Genomic DNA, 23,590 nt, shown 5'->3' with positions numbered 1-23,590 from the left:
TGTGGGATCATTGATAGTACATGTGAACTCTGCATGATGGGTGTACACCGCCATATAGACCTGTGGACATATGTCACATGCTGTTGCTGGACCGTGAGGCATACTGCTGCACCGATGACATGGTGCTGGCATGGCAGCTACAGTGTTCACTGCAGTGTGTACATGTTCGGCCTGCAGCCGTGACGCCTGTGATGTCATCTGTGTGTGTATGTGTAACTGCATGTGTGTCCACCCTGTGCGTGTGGACGGGTTTACCTGGCCGTGACTTGCGGTGTGTACACTCCACCCGCATGCCGAATGGCGCGTAGCACATAGTAAGTGTGTGAGCATGCCCGGGTTGCTGTTGTATAGGTGGACACACACGATGGTCCACACTCTGCCCTTCCATGATTCCACCCCATGTGTATGCATGTCTGCACTCTGCAAATTCTAAGTGTGTGAGCATGCCCAGTAAGCAGCTGTGTAGATGGACACACAGTACAGTGCACACCGCGCCCGTCTGTGAAGATACCCCGTGTGCATGTATGTTCCCCCTTTGCAACCGCCACGTGTGTGAGCATGCCCGGGTTGCTGTTGTGTAGGTGGACACACATGACGGTCCACACTCTGCCCTTCCATGATTCCACCCCATGTGTATGCATGTCTGCACTCTGCAAATTCTAAGTGTGTGAGCATGCCCAGTAAGCAGCTGTGTAGATGGACACACAGTACAGTGCACACCACGCCCATCTGTGAAGATACCCCATGTGCATGTATGTTCCCCCTTTGCAACCGCCATGTGTGTGAGCATGCCTGGGTTGCTGTTGTGTAGGTGGACACACACGACGGTCCACACTCTGCCCTTCCATGATTCCACCCCATGTGTATGCATGTCTGCACTCTGCAAATTCTAAGTGTGTGAGCATGCCCAGTAAGCAGCTGTGTAGATGGACACACAGTACAGTGCACACTGCGCCCGTCTGTGAAGATACCCCGTGTGCATGTATGTTCCCCCTTTGCAACCGCCATGTGTGTGAGCATGCCTGGGTTGCTGTTGTGTAGGTGGACACACATGACGGTCCACACTCTGCCCTTCCATGATTCCACCCCATGTGTATGCATGTCTGCACTCTGCAAATTCTAAGTGTGTGAGCATGCCCAGTAAGCAGCTGTGTAGATGGACACACAGTACAGTGCACACTGTGCCCGTCTGTGAAGATACCCCGTGTGCATGTATGTTCCCCCTTTGCAACCGCCACGTGTGTGAGCATGCCCGGGTTGCTGTTGTGTAGGTGGACACACACGACGGTCCACACTCTGCCCTTCCATGATTCCACCCCATGTGTATGCATGTCTGCACTCTGCAAATGCTAAGTGTGTGAGCATGCCCAGTAAGCAGCTGTGTAGATGGGCACACAGTACAGTGCACACCGTGCACATCTGTGGTTATACCCCGTGTGCATGTATGTTTCCCCTTTGTGACCGCTAGGTGTGAGGGCATGCCCAGTACGCCATTTGTGGGAACACAGTTCAGTCGGCACCAATGTCTGCTACTAGGCGTGTAGCCATTTCCAATGACATCCTGCATAGCCATGGTGGCCGTCCAGGTGAGTCATATGTGGTTGATATGCCACAATGGCTGCCTACATCATGCACGCCGGTTGCCCTCTCATAGGGTATACTGTCTGTGGTGCATCCTGTATCCATGTCGTGATGTTGTGCTCCGTAGTTAGTTGGTATTCCCGAGTGCAGCACTACCGTGTTACTGTACGCCCACCTTGGGATGGTAACATGCTGTGTGACTGCGCACTCTGTCTTCATTCCCTATCGGCTGCCTTGCCTCTGCAGATGATACCACCCACCTAGGAGTATGCCTCCTGACAGTACTGTGCTTAGTAATCTAGGTAGCGCGTTCTGTAAATGCATCATGCTGTAGTGTGTTCATGTAGGTAGGCATAGGTTCAACTCCCGGCCTTTCCCTGAGTGTGTGTGTGTGTGTGTGTTTCCAGCTTCCCCTGGAGAGAGTAGTTCTTTTAGTCGCTTCGCAACACATACCTTGGCTATTGGCATCTATTCCTTTACTGATGATGTCACCCGCCTAGAAGTATGCCTCTGACAGCGCTCTGCTCAGTAATCTCAGTAGCGCGTTCTGTAAATGCATCATGCCGTAGTGTGTTCATGTAGGTAGGCATAGGTTCAACTCCCGGCCCTTCCCCGTGTGTGTGTGAGGTGTGTGTGTGTGTTTCCAGCTGCCCCTGGAGAGAGTGGTTCTTTTAGACGCTTCGCAACCCATACCTTGGCTATCGGCGTCTATTCCTTTATGGATGATGTCACCCGCCTATAAGTATGCCTCTGACAGCACTGTGCTCAGTAATCTCGGTAGCGCATTCTATAAATGCATCATGCTGTAATGTGTTCATGTAGGTAGGTGTAGGTTCAACTCCTGGTCCTTCCCTGTGTGTGTGTGTGTGTGTGTGTTTCCAGCTGCCTCTGGAGATAGTCATGCTTTTAGACGCTTCGCAACACATACCTTGGCTATTGTCATCTATTCCTTTACGGATGATGTCACCCGCCTAGAAGTATGCCTCTGACAGTGCTGTGCTCAGTAATCTCGGTAGCGCGTTCTGTAAATGCATCATGCTGTAGTGTGTTCATGTAGGTAGGCGTAGGTTCAACTCCCGGCCCTTCCCCATTTGTGTGTGAGGTGTGTGTGTGTGTTTCCAGCTGCCCCTGGAGAGAGTGGTTCTTTTAGATGCTTCGCAACACATACCTTGGCTATCGGCGTCTATTCCTTTACGGATGATGTCACCCACCTAGAAGTATGCCTCTGACAGCACTGTGCTCAGTAATCTCGGTAGCGCGTTCTGTAAATGCATCATCCTATAGTGTGTTCATGTAGGTAGGCGTAGGTTCAACTCCTGGCCCTTCCCCGTGTGAGGTGTGTGTGTGTGTGTGTTTCCAGCTGCCCCTGGAGAGAGTGGTTCTTTTAGACGCTTCGCAACACATACCTTGGCTATCGGCATCTATTCCTTTATGGATGATGTCACCCACCTAGAAGTATGCCTCTGACAGTGCTGTGCTCAGTAATCTCGGTAGCATGTTCTATAAATGCATCATGCTGTAGTGTGTTCATGTAGGTAGGCGTAGGTTCAACTCCCGGTCCTTCCCCGTGTGTATGTGTGTGTGTGTTTCCAGCTGCCTCTGGAGATAGTCATGCTTTTAGATGCTTCGCAACACATACCTTGGCTATTGTCATCTATTCCTTTACGGATGATGTCACCCGCCTAGAAGTATGCCTCTGACAGCGCTGTGTTCAGTAATCTCGGTAGCGTGTTCTGTAAATGCATCATGCTGTAGTGTGTTTATGTAGGTAGGCATAGGTTCAATTCCCATCCCTTCCCCATGTGTGTGTGAGGTGTGTGTGGGTTTCCAGCTGCCCCTGGAGAGAGTAGTTCTTTTAGTCGCTTCGCAACACATACCTTGGCTATTGGCATCTATTCCTTTACGGATGATGTCACCCGCCTAGAAGTATGCCTCTGACAGCGCTGTGCTCAGTAATCTCGGTAGCACATTCTGTAAATGCATCATGCTGTCGTGTGTTCCTGTAGGTAGGCGTAGGTTCAACTCCCAGCCCTTCCCTGTGTGTGTGTGTGTGTGTGTGTGTGTGTGTGTGTGTGTGTGTGTGTGTGTATGTTTCCTACTGCCCCTGGAGATAGTGGTTCTTTTAGATGCTTCGCAACACATACCCTGGCTATCGGCGTCTATTCCTTTACGGATGATGTCACCCGCCTAGAAGTATGCCTCTGACAATGCTGTGCTCAGTAATCTTGGTAGCCCATTCTGTAAATGCATCATGCTGTAGTGTGTTCATGTAAGTAGGCGTAGGTTCAACTCCCGGCCCTTCCCCGTGTGTGAGTGAGGTGTGTGTGTGTGTTTCCAGCTGCCCCTGGAGAGAGTGATTCTTTTAGATGCTTCACAGCACATACCTTGGCTATCGGTGTCTATTCCTTTACGGATGATGTCACCCACCTATAAGTATGCCTCTGACAGCACTATGTTCAGTAATCTCAGTAGCGCATTCTGTAAATGCATCATGCTGTAGTGTGTTCCTGTAGGTAGGCATAGGTTCAACTCCCAGCCCTTCCCCGTGTGTGTGTGAGGTGTGTGTGTGTGTTTCCAGCTGCCCCTGGAGAGAGTAGTTCTTTTAGACGCTTCACAACACATACCTTGGCTATCGGCATCTATTCCTTTACGGATGTTGTCACCCACCAAGACGTATGCCTCTGACGGTGCTGTGTTCAGTGGTCCACGTAGCGCGTTCCATACCTGTGTCATACTATCATGCGTTGGGTAGGTGGGGGTAAGGTCAATCCCCATGCCTGCCAGCTGTGTGTGTGTGTGTCTATGCTCCCAGCCGCATGGGTTCATAGGTTATGGCTTTAGAGGTTCCGCAGAACACTTACATCCTGCCAACATCTCTGTGTTTGTGGATGTTGAGACGCGGCTAGTGGACTGCCTGTGTGCCTGCTGAGGTTGGCAACCTCCGTAGCGTGTTCTCCACATGCGCCCTGCTGTGGTGTGGTGGGGTGGTGCTGTGTACGTTCCACTCCCGGCCTTGCCACATGTGTCCGTCTGTATCTCTCTCGATGTATATATACATACATATGTTATGCCCATAGTGCTGCTCTTGCATGGACAGCTGCTGTCCCATGTATCGCATATTTGCACGGCTGACACATAGAACTGTGGTATGATGCATATCCACTCATTGTCCATGCAACGTCTGTATTCCGGCACGCCCTAGAGACATCTGCTGGATATCTTGGCAGACAGCTATCCTTGCTGTACTGACACTGTACCCGTACACGCCATAAACCTTGTGTATCATTGCCTGTTTATGGTGTGTGTATGTCTATCTGAGCTGTGTACATGGTCGTGTGTATGTCCCGCTATAGCCGTCTGTGCAGGTGTCGCCACTATAGGTAATCCTTGTAGACCGCTGTTTCATGTGCACTTCAGCACATACCTGCGGACTGTACTACCCCTCCTACGGCAGCACGGGAGCGGCCTTAGGTCAACCGCTGCCCTAGGCGATAGGGCTCCATGGCGCCCACCACCACAACACATGGTGCCCCCATCCTGGTGTACCTACATGACATAACTACTGGAAAGGTGGCCCTGCTAGTGCGGCACCCTAGGCAGCCGCTGGGTTGGCCTATGCCTAAGGCCGGCTATGAGCACATCCTATCATTTTGGAGTGGATCCTAGTGTTTCCACACACATGTATCTGTGTCTGTTCATAGCACTCCACCTCAGGGGACGTATATCTGGACTAGGCCTTAGGAGATAGTGGGACACTCGGGGCCATTCATGTCATGTTTCTCTTAGAAACATTGATAGTGGGCACAGTGATATGTTATGCATGCGTATGGCATTTCCGTCAGATGTGGTGTCTTCCTCGCATGTTTGTCGTTGTGTCCTGTCGTCAGATATCATGTGGCCGCCAGACTGCTACTGTTACGTGGAACACAGTGGACATATGAGGCAGACCTCTACTCAGTCTGCGTACATCTGTGCAGTTGAAGGGTATGTGACTACTACAACATGCCTACTGTCTGCCTACAATACACACACAGTGTGTGGCGGCATGACAGACCACATGGCATTACTTTGTATTTGCACGGCACACCCACGCAGACAGTTGTGTTCCTCACACAGGTCTACATCTGCTTATCCACACTACTTGTTCTTTCCTGTACCATATGTGTGCATCGTATTTGCACTTCCCGTCAGTGGCGGGGCTCACGTACAGCTATGGGGGCCTGACATTTGTTATGTTGACACTTCATGGCACCCTGGGGGACACGTCACCTTTGTGTCTGCTTACCTTCCACATTGACCTTCGCGGGGCATACATTGTCATCCACAGTTACCGGGGTAGGACATATATATGTTTGTACATTTGTCCTGCTGTCTTTCTTCCCACCTGTCCGCCTAGGATCACCGGTTCAGTACATGTATTCTGGACAGGTAGCTCCTGCATACCCTGACCTGTTGTCATTATGTGTAAACACCCTGACGTTCGGCCATTGCCCTTGTTACGTTTCACATAGTGCTGTGCCTTCCTAGCTGATTGCTGCCTAAGCATTCCGGACTGTGCGGTGGGTGATAGGGATCGCTATTTCCATTGCATGGGTAGTGACACTCATAACATCCGTATTCATGGCTACGCCAGCATACCTCTCCAGTGTACCTGGTTATGAGGGACGTGCCTCATTTGGGGTCTTCGATGGGTCATGCTCCTCAGACTCCCTCAGAGTTCCACATTGGAAGGGTCTGTTACACATTCAGTGTTAGGAATAGTTTAGGTGTAATCCATAAAATATCCAAAATGTACACAACCAGCCAACAGAGCACAGAACCAGCGAAATAATAAAATATAAAATACCAATCAACATAAAATAACCGCTGGTACCTTATGGCACACAATCCAAAAAACACATAGGTAGATGAAACAGTCAACGTAGAAATAGTCCAGGACAGTGCCCAAATGGTATAAAAAGGTTCCTTTATTCACAAGTAAGCGCTTTCACCCGTAGGCTTCTTCAGACTTATACATAACAAAAGCATTCAGGATTTAAATATCCCTCCTTACATTTTCATTGGTCAATTTCTCATCAAACAATGAACAATTAACCCCAGCATATAAAGGGCAAACTCAATGTTAAATACACATATATTAACATCTTTAGAAACATCTTATTAAAACATGTATTATATTATATTGTACTATGCCTAATTTTCATCAATTATAAATATAAAAATATATATAAAAAATATGTATATTATATCAATGTATAACAGTGGTAAACAACTAAAAGAGTGGACTAATAGGTGTTAAATGTATAGCTGTACCTAAACTAAATTCCTATTATTTGGATTTAAGCCTCCTGCTTCTCAAAAGAGGCTTAATCTGTGCTTTATCATTCAACCCTGGTGTTTGGTCAGCTCTCCACCTAATAATCCATCTCAATTCGCATTCTAAAGTATAGTTGATAAGGTCCCCCCCTCTGGGATTAAAATCTAGCTTTTGTAAAACACTGAATTTAAAAGTATGCCTAGAACCCAAATCCTTATGATGTTTGGCCAAAGCATTAAATTCAGAGCCTATTCTGATGTGATCGACATGCTCCCTAACACTTTCTTTCAGTGACCTATTGGTTTTGCCAATATAGAATGCGGAGCGTGCCACACATCTAGCCAAATATATAACATTCTTACTATTGCAATTTGTTAAAGTGTTAAAATGAAAAGTTTGTTTCATGGTAGGGTGTACGAAAATAGTTCCATCTTGGATATATACACATTGGTTACATTTACCACATGGTACAGTGTTAATTCCAGGTGTATCCATACTTTTCCTTGCCAAAGTGTTTTTAGGTTTACATAACAACCTTTTGAGATTTGGTTTGTTCTTGAAGAATACATTGGGTCTCGGGCCTACAATCTTACTAATATCATTATCCAGAAGTAAAATATCCCAGTGTTTAACCAAAAATTGTTTTAACTGTACGGCATCTTTCGTGAAAAACATGGGGGCCCTAAGGTCAACCATTGTAGGTGTCTGACTAATATCAGATGTACTAATAAACTCTGAAAAATAGGGTTTCGCTATCGTACCTCTTAATTCATTAACTTCCAATATTGTCTGTTCAACCATCTCTATGTTATAACCTCTTTGTGTGAACTTAGCTCTCAATCCATCCAGCTCTTTCTTATAACCTTCGGCTGTCGGATTGAGTCTAGATGCCCTCATTATTTGTCCTTTCATCACATTAGTAAAGACAAACTTAGAGTGCATACTGTGTCTGTGAAGTAATGTATACCTATGGCAAAGTTTCCTATGTATAGAGGTATTTAGTAGGCCATTACTAAGCCTATTAATGGCAACATCTAAATAGGAAATCTCACTCACTGAAAAATTCAATGTAAATTTCAAGAAATTAGTAGAATTATTCATGCTTTCAACGAGTTCCAGGAGTGTATTTACATCACTAAGCCAAATGAAAAAAAGGTCATCTACAAACCTCCGATATATGCCTACAAATTTCTGAAAAAGATCTAGCTTAAAAAGAACTTTTTCCTCCCAGCAGGCCATCACTAGGTTGGCGTAGCTATTGGCACAGGAAGTGCCCATAGCTACGCCATCCCTCTGTAGGAAAATCTCTTCTCCAAACATAAAGATATTATTCAACAGAATAGTTTCTAAGAAAAGTGCTAACAAATCAATTCTCTCAGATGAATGATCAGAGTGATTTCGTAGGTATTCCTGTATAAACTGTATCCCTATATCATTGGGGATAACAGTAAACAGACTAACTATGTCTAAAGTGACCAGTATGTATTGTGAGTTATCATCCAGTTGACTAGTATACGCATATAAGTCAAGTAAGAATTGCTTACTGTCTCTCAGAATGGTAATACAGCAAACCTTGAGTCCTGGTCTTCTTCAAAAATGACTTTAATGAACATAAACCAGACCAAAACAGACGATGAAAAAAACGATACACTCCACAGTCCAAAAATACTGAGCGCTTTCACCCACTAACATGGGGCATCATCAGAGTACAAATGCTTTGGCCAAACATCATAAGGATTTGGGTTCTAGGCATACTTTTAAATTCAGTGTTTTACAAAAGCTAGATTTTAATCCCAGAGGGGGGGACCTTATCAACTATACTTTAGAATGCGAATTGAGATGGATTATTAGGTGGAGAGCTGACCAAACACCAGGGTTGAATGATAAAGCACAGATTAAGCCTCTTTTGAGAAGCAGGAGGCTTAAACCCAAATAACAGGAATTTAGTTTAGGTACAGCTATACATTTAACACCTATTAGTCCACTCTTTTAGTTGTTTACCACTGTTTTACATTGATATAATATACATATTTTTTATATATATTTTTATATTTATAATTGATGAAAATTAGGCATAGTACAATATAATATAATACATGTTTTAATAAGATGTTTTTAAAGATGTTAATATATGTGTGAGTATTTAACATTGAGTTTGCGCTTTATATGCTGGGGTTAATTGTTCATTGTTTGATGAGAAATTGACCAATGAAAACGTAAGGAGGGATATTTAAATCCTGAATGCTTTTATGTTATGTATAAGTCTGAAGACGCCTACGGGTGAAAGCGCTTACTTGTGAATAAAGGAACCTTTTTATACCATTTGGGCACTGTCCTGGACTATTTCTACGTTGACTGTTTCATCTACCTATGTGTTTTTTGGATTGTGTGCCATAAGGTACCAGCGGTTATTTTATGTTGATTAGGTGTAATCCATGGTCAATTGACATTAATCATATTAATTCATTAAAGGATCTTCTTTATAAGTGAGAACGGCATAGTTTAACCATCCTATGACCTTCCTAGTTGAAGTTGTTAGTGAGCCATTAGTATGTGTTCCACAGGTCGCCCATTTGTTCCGCATTATGGAGGCGAGTGATCCCCATTTTGGTGATGGCAGATTGAGAGCTATATACGCCGGTATTCGCACGACGGTCTGACTTTGTATGGGGAATTTCTAATGTAGTCCCTATCTGTATTTCCTGTGCTATGCCTTACTGCAGCTGTGTAATTCCACCAGGTTTCCAGTTATGGGTGCCATCTTGGTCGTACGCGTGTCCATCCATGGGAATCGCCTACTGGACACTGATATAGGGCTGTACACATTTCACACCTGCTTTCCGCATTATCCGGTGGATGCTTTGCATCATTAGTGGGGATTAAGGCATGTGCTATACCCACATCCCTCCCACGGGGCGGGCCAACGGATTCTCTGCCAAACAACACCGAGGCCCATTTCTGCATACCCAGGTTCCCATGGCTGCAACCCTTGACGGTATATATTACACATCCTTCATGTGTGCGGTACTGGGATGTGGACGCACTTCTATGGACTCGACAATCTGGGGATTTCTGTTCATATGTCCTGCATTTCATGGACACGTGTCATCAACCTTAAACACGCTGTTAGTGCATATGTCTAGCTGTGCCGTAGTCACGGCTGTCACTTCTTTTGCATCGATCGCAGCAGGGGTTGCGAACGGAGCAATTTTTGGAGTCCTACAATGGACACCAGTGTGCATATGTAAAGTGTAGAACTTGTTGGACTGTCACCATCTGGCCAGTGGTTTTGACGGCTGCTGTATGTTCCCCGTTCGCGGATGTCTGTTTCACTACCCATATTATGTATTACTTGGCATATCTATATCCATGTACCAGTAAGCAAAAATACAGCAAACCTTGAGTCCTGGTCTTCTTCAAAAAAGACTTTAATGAACATAAACCAGACCAAAACAGATGATGAAAAAAACGATACACTCCACAGTTCAAAAATACTGAGCGCTTTCACCCACTAACATGGGGCATCATCAGAGTACAAAATACATTAGATAGTCATCCCTTATATACTTCCTTCAGAGTCAATTTAAAGACAATTAATCAATAAACTTGCTCATAGTTAAGTAGCCAGTAATCCAAGTCTTAAAGATAAAGTGAAATATAAAAATCACTGTTGCATAAATAACTTAATGGAAACATAAATACAACAACAATGTGTTAATGTAAATACAATATTGGTAAATACAATCAGTAAATTGAAAAATAATTAATAATTGTTGTGAGTAAACCTTAAAATGTAGTGTGTTGATAATAAAATGATGTATATTAATGTGTATAATTGTTGTATTAAGATTCCAAATCATTGAATAAATAAGTACAATTAAATACATATTGTATAAATATAAATATAAATGTAAATAAGAGTCACAATGTTAAATATAAATATGAATGTATATAAATATATAAATATGATATGAAATAAAATGTAGTTGTTTACATCTTGTTTTCGAGTGACATATCTATATCCATGTGTCATATATACGGGCCGTCGGACTGTTGTGTGTAGATATATACATGTGAACCCCTCGTTTCATACCTTGCTTTGTTACTGTCTGTGGATTACCTGTGTACACACATCTATTACCATACCATACCTTTCCACTGTACAGGTTCTGGCAGGGTGTACGGCTGGTTGGCCCTTAATCTTGCTGTGTGTTACATTGACCTGTGTCTATCTGGCAATTCGCTGGCGTGTCATGTGAGACCTTCTTGATTCTATAGGGACCTGATCCCGTAATTGTGATGTGCTTCCACTGGCCATATATTTCTCTGTCATCTGGGATCTGTATGTAACCAGTCCTTTCAGGACACTTTCTATTGTTGTTCTTTTTTGGTTACATATATGAGTACTTTAGTATGTTGTGCTATTATTGTGTGTGAAGCATTTCTCCACGGGCCTCTGCTGACACTGGACATATATCCAGCTAGCCTAGCCCAGTCAACAAGTGTGAGCCAACAAAACACAATTCGTACGGTGGCACCTTCTGACAAGTGAGTCGGGTTACAGATGCATAACCGTCGTCAATCCCTACTACTAACACACACGTTAGTCTATCCACATTCTATGTTTGTCTTATCACATAGCATGTGTTTCTCACTATCTGTACCGGTACTTTGCATGGCATTGTCCGATTCCATACTTTCAGAGGCTGACAGTTTTGAGACATGTATAGCTAACGTGGAGGACACAGCATTAACTTTCCCTGCTGTGAGCGGATCACACACGCACAGGCGCACTTGCATTTCCTAATTGTGGGTTACGCGCAGGCGCACATGCATATCCGTATTCTGGTTACATATGTTTACTGGGTCTGTGTGGTTACGTGGTCTGTATTAGTTGTGACTGTTCCGGTAACATAGCTCTGATCCAGTTGATGGACGTGTGCGGAACACACTTTCACCTTTACACATGTAACTGTCTTTGCGGCACGGACGCATTACGTACACATTCACATTTATATGTTCTATAGTCATAATTCAAACGGGACTGCATTCACGTTTGCCGGTTGCTGTGACCACTACACGTTAGCTGTTCTGTCTCATTTATATGCATACCCATGGTACTTAGCTACATTAACATATCCCCCCCCACCCCACCCACCCCCGCACTCACATACGTCACAGGCATCCATTCTCCTGCTGGGAAAATTGCGGTACTACATGTTACACATTCCTTATTCCCTACCGCTCATGGCCCAGGATGCATATGTCGTGACCGCAGGGATATTCGGATCACGGGGGCTTATAGCCCCAACGCATACAGGCCTTCGATTGTCAGGGTGTTCCTGTGGTGCTTTGGGTTGGTCTTGTCCACCTAGTGTACGGAACTGCCCTGACCGTGTATGAATGTCAGACGAGTCACATGGGCACGGTTTGTCCGTGTCTATGATACCATACCCCCCCATTATTCCTAACCGTGCGCGCTGATTGGCCGGCGTGCCCATTGTAGATCGTGTTATAGTAATTGCACACGGTCTGGTCGACCGGACCTATTTCCATTACTATACCTCGGTATTTATAACCTGTCTCGCTATGTTACATGGGTTTAACATTGCGTGACAGCTTTAACTGAGCCACAGACATGTCCGTTGCTTACTTTGGGGCAGTCCCGCTCTGCTACACACATTTAACATGGCGGAACAGGTTGAACAGCACAGCAATGGGGACATCGGGCTCTCTGTCGCTGTTTTGTATTGAATCGCTATGTTGACTTTGTTTCACATAGCGAGACAGTGTCGACATTGGCAACGGACATCTCGCACAGTACGTCCGCACCACCGCGGGTGCTGTATGTCTGCAGATGGGCGGCGGACAGGCATTATGCTGTGAAATTATGTCTGGGAATATATAGTTTCTTTCCTAGATGATATGGCATACTAGCAATGACCCACATCTGGGTGTGGGTACTGCTGTATTTACCCACGGTTGCCTTTGTGTGGTCTCTCAGGCATCAGCCTCAGGACCGCACCACGTCTACCGTGGGTATATCCAGCATTACCCACATCCGGGCGTGGGTTATTGCTATGGTATTCCGTGTGTACGGACACGTGTGTTTGGACAACCTACAATAGCTTCTGCTATTGGCATACAATGCTGTGGGTGGTGCCGGTTATCATACATATGCCATGTTCTGCGTTTGTCCCATTCACACTTGTCTATCCCCTGTCCTCATTCGTACGTGGATATTTATGTGGCACATGATTGAACTATGTATTACCTGCAGGTATGCTGTGTACAGTGCACATATGTCACGGTTGGTTACAGTGTATCTGTGTACCTACCTCTGTGATACTGAGGACTACCACACATCCTTCGCAGCATTACATGCGTATGTCCATACTATTATTCGGTGGCCTGTGGTGGGTTGTCGGAGCGACGGTTACGTGTCCCTGTTTGTGCACGCATCATGGTGGTCTTTGACCGGCCTCCGTTGCTATCGTGGGATGGACGGTGGTGTTGGTGTGTGTTTGGGTTGTGTTTCTACTGCCGATGCGTCAGTGGGGGGTGGGGTTGGCACGTGTTCCTCTTTGCAGGGGGCCCCATCCTGGACATTTGTGTCCTGCATTGACACTTGGCACGTGCCATATGTCCTGTGATATTCCCACAGTCGTGTATGCCTTCCTGCATTACTACTGCGTGTTACTGGCAGTTTGTATCTGGTACGCATGGCTATTATGTTGGATATCTTAGGCTATTCCCATGCTATGACATACCCATTCATCCGGGCATATACGTGTTATTCAATCCTTTGCATTGGCCGTGGGTGTTTGGCCATATGGCACCACTATTATCTACGTGTGATGTCCCACCTTCACCTTCTGTGCATGTGGCACCCTGTTGGGGTGTCCTGCTTGGTGGGCGGATGTTCCGCCCTATGTCTTGTGTTTGACATGTCTGCATAGCTAATCATCGGTACAGTGGCTGCACATACTGCTTTGTCCAGATGTGTACAGTTATGGACACCGTGGCGTGTGAACACCTATGGGGTTTCGACAGGTCCGTACCACATGCGGGATGTACGCATTCTGCCGACACATTCACATGCGGCCATTTGGATATCAGTACCTGAGGTGGGATGTTGACATGTGGGGTACATATTTGCACGCGTGGCACTGCCTAGGATAATACTTCATACTACATTTGGGGTATACCCACTGTGTGTAGGTGTGCAGCTGCGCAAGGCTGCTAGCTGGATTGGGTGGACGGTCGTACATGGGTGCGGGTTACGTGCTATGACGGGGCTGTTGTGTATTACATTTGCATGCATGGGTTCTGCTTCTGGATATTCCGCCGCATACGCCATCCTATGTGTATGCGACGGCACGTTGTTGGTCTAGCACATGTTGCTATGCACATGTTTGTCTGTGTTTAGGGTATCTGGTTTCTTTCTGGTTGTTATATAGACACGGCTGCCCAGCTGTGTACTCTCACTACCACTGTGGAACTGCTGGTGACCATGCCCATGGGGCTACTCGTGTGTAGGTGCGGCGCGCTGACATGCTGCGGTACACCTTCACTGGATATGCCTGCTGACAGTGCATTGCGTGACGGACACGGTATTACACATATCCTTTGTTCCTTGGACGGGTACAATTTGGACTTCGTGGATTAATGTTTGGTTCTCCGTTTTGTGTGGACGGGTACTATGTTGCATACTCTGCGTACGTTTCATTATCCACGGACACTGGTTGGTGCGGTTACTATTACAGGTGGCCTGTGACAGTCAGTACTTTAGGTTGCTCCTCGCCTGCCGGCTTGGCCACGCCTATGGGCGCATCCTACTTGGGCTCGCGCACGTGCTCTCTGCACGTGGTTGTGGTTGCGGCGCACACTCATTACTATGCATGTGGCGCTGCTATGCCGGTTATACACTGCACTGCTGGCGCAAGCCTTACACCGGCCTTGCGCCGAGCTTCATGAATCCGGGGGCATGTTTCTGCTATCCAATCCAGTTTCTTTATTCAATACCTCTCCCAACCATTTTAATCCTATTTGGTGCGGAATACTGGGGAATAATTCTACCACATCTATGGTCACCATCCATAGTTGCGTATCAAACCATGTGTCGTTAATATCTTTTAAAAATTTCCAAGAATCCTTGCAAATATGTTCTATTGTGGACGTAAATTTCTTCAGTTTTTCATCAATAAACTTAGCTAGTAGCTCCGTGATGCTTCCTGCACCTGCCACTATTGGCCTGAATCTCAATTGTTCCAACCCTTTGTGTGTTTTCGGTATCCCAAAAATAACTGGAATCTTAGGTTTGTCTACATGTAAGAAATTGTATATCCTCTCATTAATAACCCCCTGTAATAAATGATCATATAATAAGTATTCAATTTTTGAATGGGCTATATTAATTTCATTTTTGGATATCACTTCATATTGTTCTTCATCCTGCAACATTTCATAAATATGAGCATCATAATCCACCTCATACATCAGTACCACCCCCCCCCCCTGTCTGGTTTCATGATTCTGCAGCCTTCTTTTTTCAAAAATTCCATCAATTCCCATTCTTTTGGTTCCAGATTACTAAACTGCACCTGTTTTGAACTTGTTCTCGTTTGTCTTAGATCTTTCTCTACCAGTTCTCCAAAAATATTTAAAATAGGGTGGGTTGGTGGGTTAAAAGTGCTTTTCCTAGTTAACCTTTGATCTGATTTGGGTTTGCCCTTAAACATTATTGTTAAATTTAATTGTCTTAAAAACATTTTTAAATCCATTATTACTTCTGGAACATTAGTTGCTTTGAGGGGAACGAAATGAAGCCCTTTGGAGAACAGGCTGAAGTATTCTTGTGTAGGTGTCAGATCAGTGTAGTTAAAAATGGAAAAATTATCCTTTCTATACACAATCTGTCTTTCAACATACCCTTGTAAATTCAGGGGGCTTCCTCCAGCTTCTATATTCGATTGTAAAAACTGTTCCATGTCTGCTGTTGTTGCCTTATCCCCTTCTGCCCTCTGTTGGGGGGCTGTTGAAAATCCTGCACTGAATACTTCCTATTTCTTTCATCCAGCCTTTCACTTCTCCTGGGTTGTTCTATTATGTTGCTCAAATCATCGTTGTTAAGGTTGCCCTCTTCCTCTAACTTTCTAGGGCCTGCATACAAATTGACTTGTCCATTCCTTCCCCTGCTAGGGTTTGGGTAGGCCTTCCCCTCTCTGTATTCTTGTAAGTCCCTATCTAATTTCCTAATCTTTCTACTTAAAATTTTATTACAAAATTGATCCACTTCAGTAAACATTTTATCATAATCTCTCTTAATACTATTAAACTCTCTGTCCTTAGTCAATTTTTCATTCAAATCATTTAATTCTTTCATTAATAATTCAGTTTTACTCTCATATTCTAAAATCATTAAATTCATCATTTAAAAACCAGCATTGTCAAAAATTGCACATAGTTTTTCATAAAACACAGTTCCCGACTGTACATTATTGGGAAATTTATAAAAACGCAACCCCTTTGGTATACATTTAACTCGTATGCATTCTTTTAAGTAATCTATCTCCAGTTGTTTGCTTTTTAACGTGTACAGTTTATCTTTGAAGATGCCAAGATTACTTTCAACACCTTCGTTTATAAAATTACTGTTCACAGTACCTTGCTGGAAATAAAAACGTTGACCAGCCCAAATATCAAAGTTAAAGTCATTTGGTGTTCCGTTGTGGACCCCTCCTTGTCTGCCTCTTTGTTTCGCTGTCCCTGTTACCATAGCGTTATTTTGGTTCCTGCTTCCACTAGGTTCATCATTACCACTGTTCTCTATCCAGGAAGGTGTGGTACGCTTATTTAGTGCTTCCGATAACTGTAGTTGGTTACATGGTAACCCAGATTCAGCATCGTCATTTTTATTCTTCATAGAATTAGTTAGCTGAGACAAAAGAGATACCAAATGGCTGAACTCAGCTCTCGTCACCGGTCCCTCCTCAGTGCTGTCTTTAAGCACTTGCGGTGTGTTTAGACAACTTGCTTGCTCCATTCCTTCCGCCATGGATAAAAAGTGCCAATCACGAACCAAACTGCTGAACAGACCAAGTAACTGCGAAATATCCAAAAGCCACAGGACCCAGAGTCAACTAAAATCACCAACAAACTTTAATATTCTTTAAAAAGCAACAAATTCAACCAATCGCTTTCACCTAGCTTCTGCCAGGCTTTCTCAAGGACTGAATGCAAATACATTCATTCATTCCTTATTTAAATACATTGTTTTAACATCAGCTGGTCAACAATTAATTAATTACATAGTAATAATCAAACAATCTAACACTTAATTAAAAGACTAATAGATCCCTAACTCTACACCTTCCTTCTACCATTTATACATGTTTATTCCCCTGTTCAACCCCATTAAAATGCTTAAAGCCTAGCTTTCCTTAATTTTAAAACTGGTGCAATATTAATATTTTCATTCAATCCTGGGAACCTTGTAGCATCTAATTTAAGCTGCCAGTACAATTCACGGTATTCCAACCATGTCTCCCAGCTCCCTCCTCTCACTTCTGGGGTGATCTGTTCCAGTACCATGAATTTAAAAAAAAAAAACGTACGTATTTCTTCCTTTTTAAGGAGGTGTTGGCTCCTTTAAGGAGGATACCAGCAAGTCGGAAGTGAGCTCACATCATGTCCGGCTGGCTGCGAGTGGGAAACAATCGCAACTGGATTATCATTGAGTGAGCTTATCATTGAGTTGGATAGTTTGGAAGGCAAGAGCATTCACAAATGGAAGGCAATCAATTGAAGTAAGTGTGTTATCACTGAGTTGGACAAACTTTGAACGAAGTGTGAAACAATCACAAATGGCAATCAATTGAAGTAAGTGTGTTATCATTGAGTTGGACAAACTTTGAACGAAGTGTGAAACAATCGCAAATGGCAATCAACTGAAGTGTGTTATCATTGAGTTGGACAAACTTTGAACGAAGTGTGAAACAATCGCAAATGGCAGCAGATAGTTTGAACTGATTGCCAATGAAATGGCAGTTTGAACTGATCGACAGTGAAATGGCAGTTTGAACTGATTGCCAAGTGTGTGAAATGGCAGTTTGAACTGATCGCCAAGTGTGGGAAATGGCAGTTTGAACACGTGGGTGTGGGTGTGTGTGTGAAAATGCCCCCCACATAATACACCTGCTGGTTATAGATGTTCAGGCTCAAACCCTGTACCTTTGCTTCAGGGTAAGAAGAGCCTAAAGTCCCTAACCACCACTATTTCTGAACTTTGTTCAGATTTGCTTTTCTAATGGTTGTGAGCTATGGTGAGAAGTGAGAACTGAAGTTGTATTTCTCCCATTATTGTTTTTGTTGTTTGTCCAGGTTGTTTGTGCTAAGGTGTGAAGTGAGAACTGAACTTGTAGTCCCTCATTATTGGCTTTGTTTGTCCAGGTTTTTTGTGCTAAGAGGTTGAGAGCTATCTAAATGATAGCCATTAAGTTTGTCTTCCTATTTTTCAAACTGCTGATTTAGCATAGTGGTATGTTGCACTGACTATAGTGCATATGGTTCTGGGTTCAAGGCATGCATGGTAATAACACAGCATTTTATTCTAGCAACTTTCCAAAATTATACAAGCAATGTTTAAAATGTGTCCCTGTTTTTTGGGCTTTTGTCCCCCCCCAATAAATGTTGGCTTTTTCCAGATTTCTTGTGCTGCAAAGTTCAGAGATACAGCTGAGTGTCGACATTTTACAAGGAGCTGAGAGCTGAGAGCTGCAGGGGAACTTAAGTTTAGTTCTGCTTATGCTAAGTCTGTTTGTACTGTTAATAGCACAACAGGTAGTGTACTTGCTTTTGATGCAGAAGGCTGTGGGTTCTTCTCCCGCAGTAGGTAGATGCATTGCTGATACTGTACTGTGTTGTAAAGGGGGGGGGGGTGGATGCTGTAGTCCGTTTTGGCGAAGATATCTAGCAGTAACTATGAACCTGTTATCAGTTTGCCATCCATTCCCTATTGCAATATTACTACCGTATCATTGTTTTAATGCAACATAGGCAATTTATTCCTCAAGGGCAACAGGTACATTATTTGTAGATGAAACCATGAAATATAAAGTTGCTTGCTAGCAGCAGCCTCTTCATTAGTTACAGATTTCTCTAATGTGGAATTATGTAGATGGCTTTTACGAGTTCAGAGATTGTGCATATTTACTGATACTGGTGGACTGTAGAAGTTTGAGTAGACTTTTATGATGGAAAGTGTATCAAAGAGCATGTGTATGTTTCATGTGCAAGGGGCCTATGATTTGAAAACAGCCCAAAGTTAATCTTTATCTGTTACTGGCAAAATGTATTTTCTTTAAATATGAGTTTCAATGCTGTCTCAATGAATGTGAGTTTCAAGGGCAGAGAAGTTTTAATGCTAAGTCTAGTTTCATTGTGAGACTGCATTGCTTTGTTTAGCAGATATTTATTGGTGTTCGTGCTGTAAAATGCAAAATAAAACTTTTCTGGCAAATCATTTAGGAATGAAGTCACTAAATAATGACCGACATTAAGTTTCAGACGTCATAATCTTCAGAAAAATGCATGCTAAAGCAAGACCTGATATTCTATCAACTGTCTTAAGTTTATACAAGGTCAATTTTTAGTACTGTTTGTATGTTCCCCCAATATATTTGGCCTTGTCCAGATTTTCTGCATTAAGAGGTTGAGAGGTATGTGCAAATAAATCACTTTATAGAATTAGGAATATCCAAACCTCTCAACTGTCCCCAATTTTGGCTCAAAATGTTGCTCTCCCCCTAATAATCTCTCCGCAAAATAGCAATTTTGGAAGAAAACGTGGAGGGTTTACTTTTATAAATAACTGTAATGATCAGAGTTATACATTACTTTTATTTCAGTAATGCATGTAGATTCTCTAATTTTGTTAGCTGATCTAAGTTAACTGTGCTCATATTAAAATGGTGTCCCTTCTTTGACAGGTTCTCAGCTGTATTGTCTGGCAATTTTATATTTTTGCATCACATTTTTGGTCCGTTTTTCATAAAATTGCAGTTTTCTGGCAAATTAGTGGCAAATTGTTAAAGACTGAAGTTAGAAAATAATGGCAGACATTTGAGTTTCAGATTTCATACCTTTCAGAAAATTCGTACTAATGCAAGACCTACTACTATTCTATTATCTTTTCTAAGTTTATAAGAGCAATATTTAAAAAAAATGTCCTTATTTTTGGGCCTTTGCCTCAGTTTTATTTATGAGTTTGTTGCTCTAAGAGGTTGAGAGGTGTGTGTGCATGTGTGTGTGTGTGTGTGTGTGTGTGTGTGTGTTAGGTAGGTAGCATACCTCTCAACTGTCCAAATTTTGCAGAATGTCCAGATTTTGCCCCATATTTTTTGTCTGTTCCTCATAAATTTTGTGATTTTCTAGAAAATCATTGAAGGCTGAAGTTGCTAAATAATGACAGACATTTGAGTTTCAGACTTCATGTCCTTTAGAAAAATTCATACTAGCACAAATCCTGTTATTCTAGCAACTTTCTCATACTAGCACAAATCCTGTTCTAGCAACTTTCTAAGTTCACGAGAGCATTATTTAATATCTGTCCCTGTTTATTTTAGGCTTTGTCCATATTTCTTGCACTAAGAGGTAGGTAGGGGTGTGTGTGTGAATGAAACATCCTAGTTAGGGGTAGCAGGTGGTTAGTAATTTACTCAAGCTCAAAACCTGTACCTTAGTTACAGAAAACAAAAGCATAAATTCTCTACCCCAACTACCATGCTGCATTTTTCAAAGAACTGACATTTCAGGTTAATTTTCATTTCAAGGAACCGAGTTTGAGTAAATTTATATTATATTACTAAAGAGGCATTACAGCGAATGCCTCTTCATCGACACTAAAAGAGCGAACCGTGAATTACGAGAATGGCCGTAGCTTGGCTGGGAGGGGGGGGGGTAGCAGTTTGAGAGCTGTGAGTACAAATTTGAAAATCCTAGCTACACCTCTGGTTACTCACACTGTGCACCATAAATAGAATGCGTAGGAATGCCTCTATATGACTAGTGTAATCTCCAGAGGTCATTTAGTACAACTGAGAGACACATAGACAGAAAACAGTGAAAAGGCAGACAACAAAATCCAAATAGCACATGCAACTGAGACATGAACTGTTGTATTTTTAGCACACACAGCCATAGTTCACATCTTGGCAGTGGTAGTAGTCTGCATAAAGAATCATACCCCACAACTGTCCAGGATGTCCTGTAAAGTGGCCCATATCTGTTGCCTGTCAACCTGTCCCCCTGAGAAATCAGTGGGATGATTCCAGACATATAGGCAGCAAACAGGAAATACAACTGATTGACACACATCTATAAGAATAAAGCTGCCACACTAGCAACTCCCCAAAACCTTATGAGAGTAAGAAGCCACATATCTCCCATTTACACCCCCATGTTGCCAAGCTGTGGCCAGAGTGTGTACAGTAACAGAGTAAGATTTATGTGCATAATAGTAATGTGGAATCTGGTACTGTGTGTGGCAACATTCAGGTAGTGCTAACAAAGATTTCTCCCACAGGTCTGTCAGATATGAAAGCTATGCCCAGAAATACAAGAATGATACCCTGTACTGGTACTGTTTACTTTGGTATTGTATGGCATTATGACTGATGCAGTTGCTCTGAATAATAAGGTATTACTCATCACTGTCACTCACACTGTCCTACAAAATATAACTGCCTAGGAAATCCTGTATAAGAGTGTTGTAATACAAGTTCAGAATGCAAACCCACAGGAGAATTATAAGACAGAAAGCAGCTAGGAGATATACAGCAATATCTATATAGCACAAACAACTTTGATGGACAGTGTTGTAGCAGACACAGCCATGGTCTGAATCCTGGGAGTGGAAGTAGGCTGCACACAGAATCGTACCCCACAACTGTACAGATAAGATCAGAATGTCCAGTATATGGGTCCATATCTTCTGCCTATCACCCTGTTCCCCTGGGAAGTCAGTGGGATGATCCCAGATGTTTAGGCAGAAAACAGGGAATACAACTGATTATCACACATCTATGAGAATAAACCTGTCACTCTAGCAACTCCCGAAACTGTTATGAGAGTAATAAACCAAGTATGTCCTATCTACACCCTCCATGTTGTCAAGCTGTGACCAGAGTGTGTCCAGTAACAGAGTGAGATGTATGTGCATAATACTAATGTGTAATCTGGTGCTTTGTGTGGCAACATTCAGGTAGTGTTACCAAACATTGCTCCCACAGGTACTTCGGATATGACCACTCTGCTGAGAAATAAAAAGCTTGATACACTGTCCTGGTACTGTTTACTCTGGCATTGTATGGCATTGTGAATGTTGAAGTTGCTCTGAAAAATAAGGTATCACTGATCACTGTGACCCACACTGTGCTACATAATATAACTGTGTAGGAAAGCCTGTATGATAGTGTGGTAAGTCACTAAAGGTTGAAAAGGGCTATAGTCTAGATATGTCCCAGTTCACCTGCATGTGGTCAGGACATGAACAGAGTCTGTGCAGAATGAGATGGACAGGTATGTGCACAACATCAACCTAGAATCTGGGAGTATGTGTAGAAACAGTTAGTGTTAACAAACATTTCCCCCACAGTTATACCAGGTAAGAGGTGTATACTGCAGGTAAAACCAGTTCATGTATAAAGATGATTACAGCCATATCACTGTCCAAACTAAGGAGATAGGGTGGTCGAGTAATACTTGTAAGGTACAGATAACAGCACTGACTAGGAAAGTAATGTGAAATACAGGAATATACTAGTTGTTAATTGACATCTCCCCCCCCCCATATTTCCGACAATAAACTAAATACCCACCTCAACTGGTATGTAATGATTTCATTGTTCTGTTGGGACATATGTCCTATTGATTAATAATTAATGTAATCTGTTTCCATGCATGTGCTATGTTGAAATACTCCAGCATTGGTGGCATGGTGCCATCAATGTACCTGCATACTGTTGTTATTACCACTGTGGTCCCATATATGCATGTATTCCGTTTGTTATGCAGCTGTTCCATATCTGGTGTCTGGGTTAATGGGAATATCTATGCATGTTGTTATACCTAACCCTGGAATGTGTTGACTGTTACTAACCCACATATGTTGATACACCATAAACACCATAGCACATATGGGAATGCGGGTCCCAGTGGACCCACCTGTCCCACCTCAGCTGGCATGGCACCGGGCACCAGCACATCTGGCACCCAACATAGGACCTCCTTGTCCATTGGTCCTGCATCACCTTCAGGTGGAACCACCACAGGGGATGGGGTTCGCCTCCCCTGGGAGCGGGTGCAGACAGGAAGCTGTCACCCATCACCAGGTCTGGGTTGTGGTGTGCAGAGAGCTCGATCAGAAGTTTGGAGATCTTCTATGCCAGCTCAAAGGCCATGTGTCATGACTAGACGGTCTGCCTGGGTCTCTGACTCAGCCCACAGCACAGCCACCTTTGGGGCTGTGAAGGTGCAGTGGTGACTGCCCATGGCTGGAGATCTCAGTCCCACTGTTTCCACTTGGGGGCTTATGGGCTTCTGATTTCCAAACACCCCTCCCCGTCAACGTGTTTACTCCCACATGTGTCATATATTGCCCCTGTATGCATCTTGTTTGTCGTCTGTTAACCT

Source organism: Protopterus annectens, chromosome 3.part1 (genome assembly GCF_019279795.1).
Source record: "Protopterus annectens isolate FY-2018-M chromosome 3.part1, PAN1.0, whole genome shotgun sequence".
Lineage (NCBI taxonomy): Eukaryota > Metazoa > Chordata > Ceratodontiformes > Protopteridae > Protopterus > Protopterus annectens.
The sequence above is the reverse complement of the archived record's forward strand: the minus strand, read 5'-3'. Positions refer to the sequence as shown.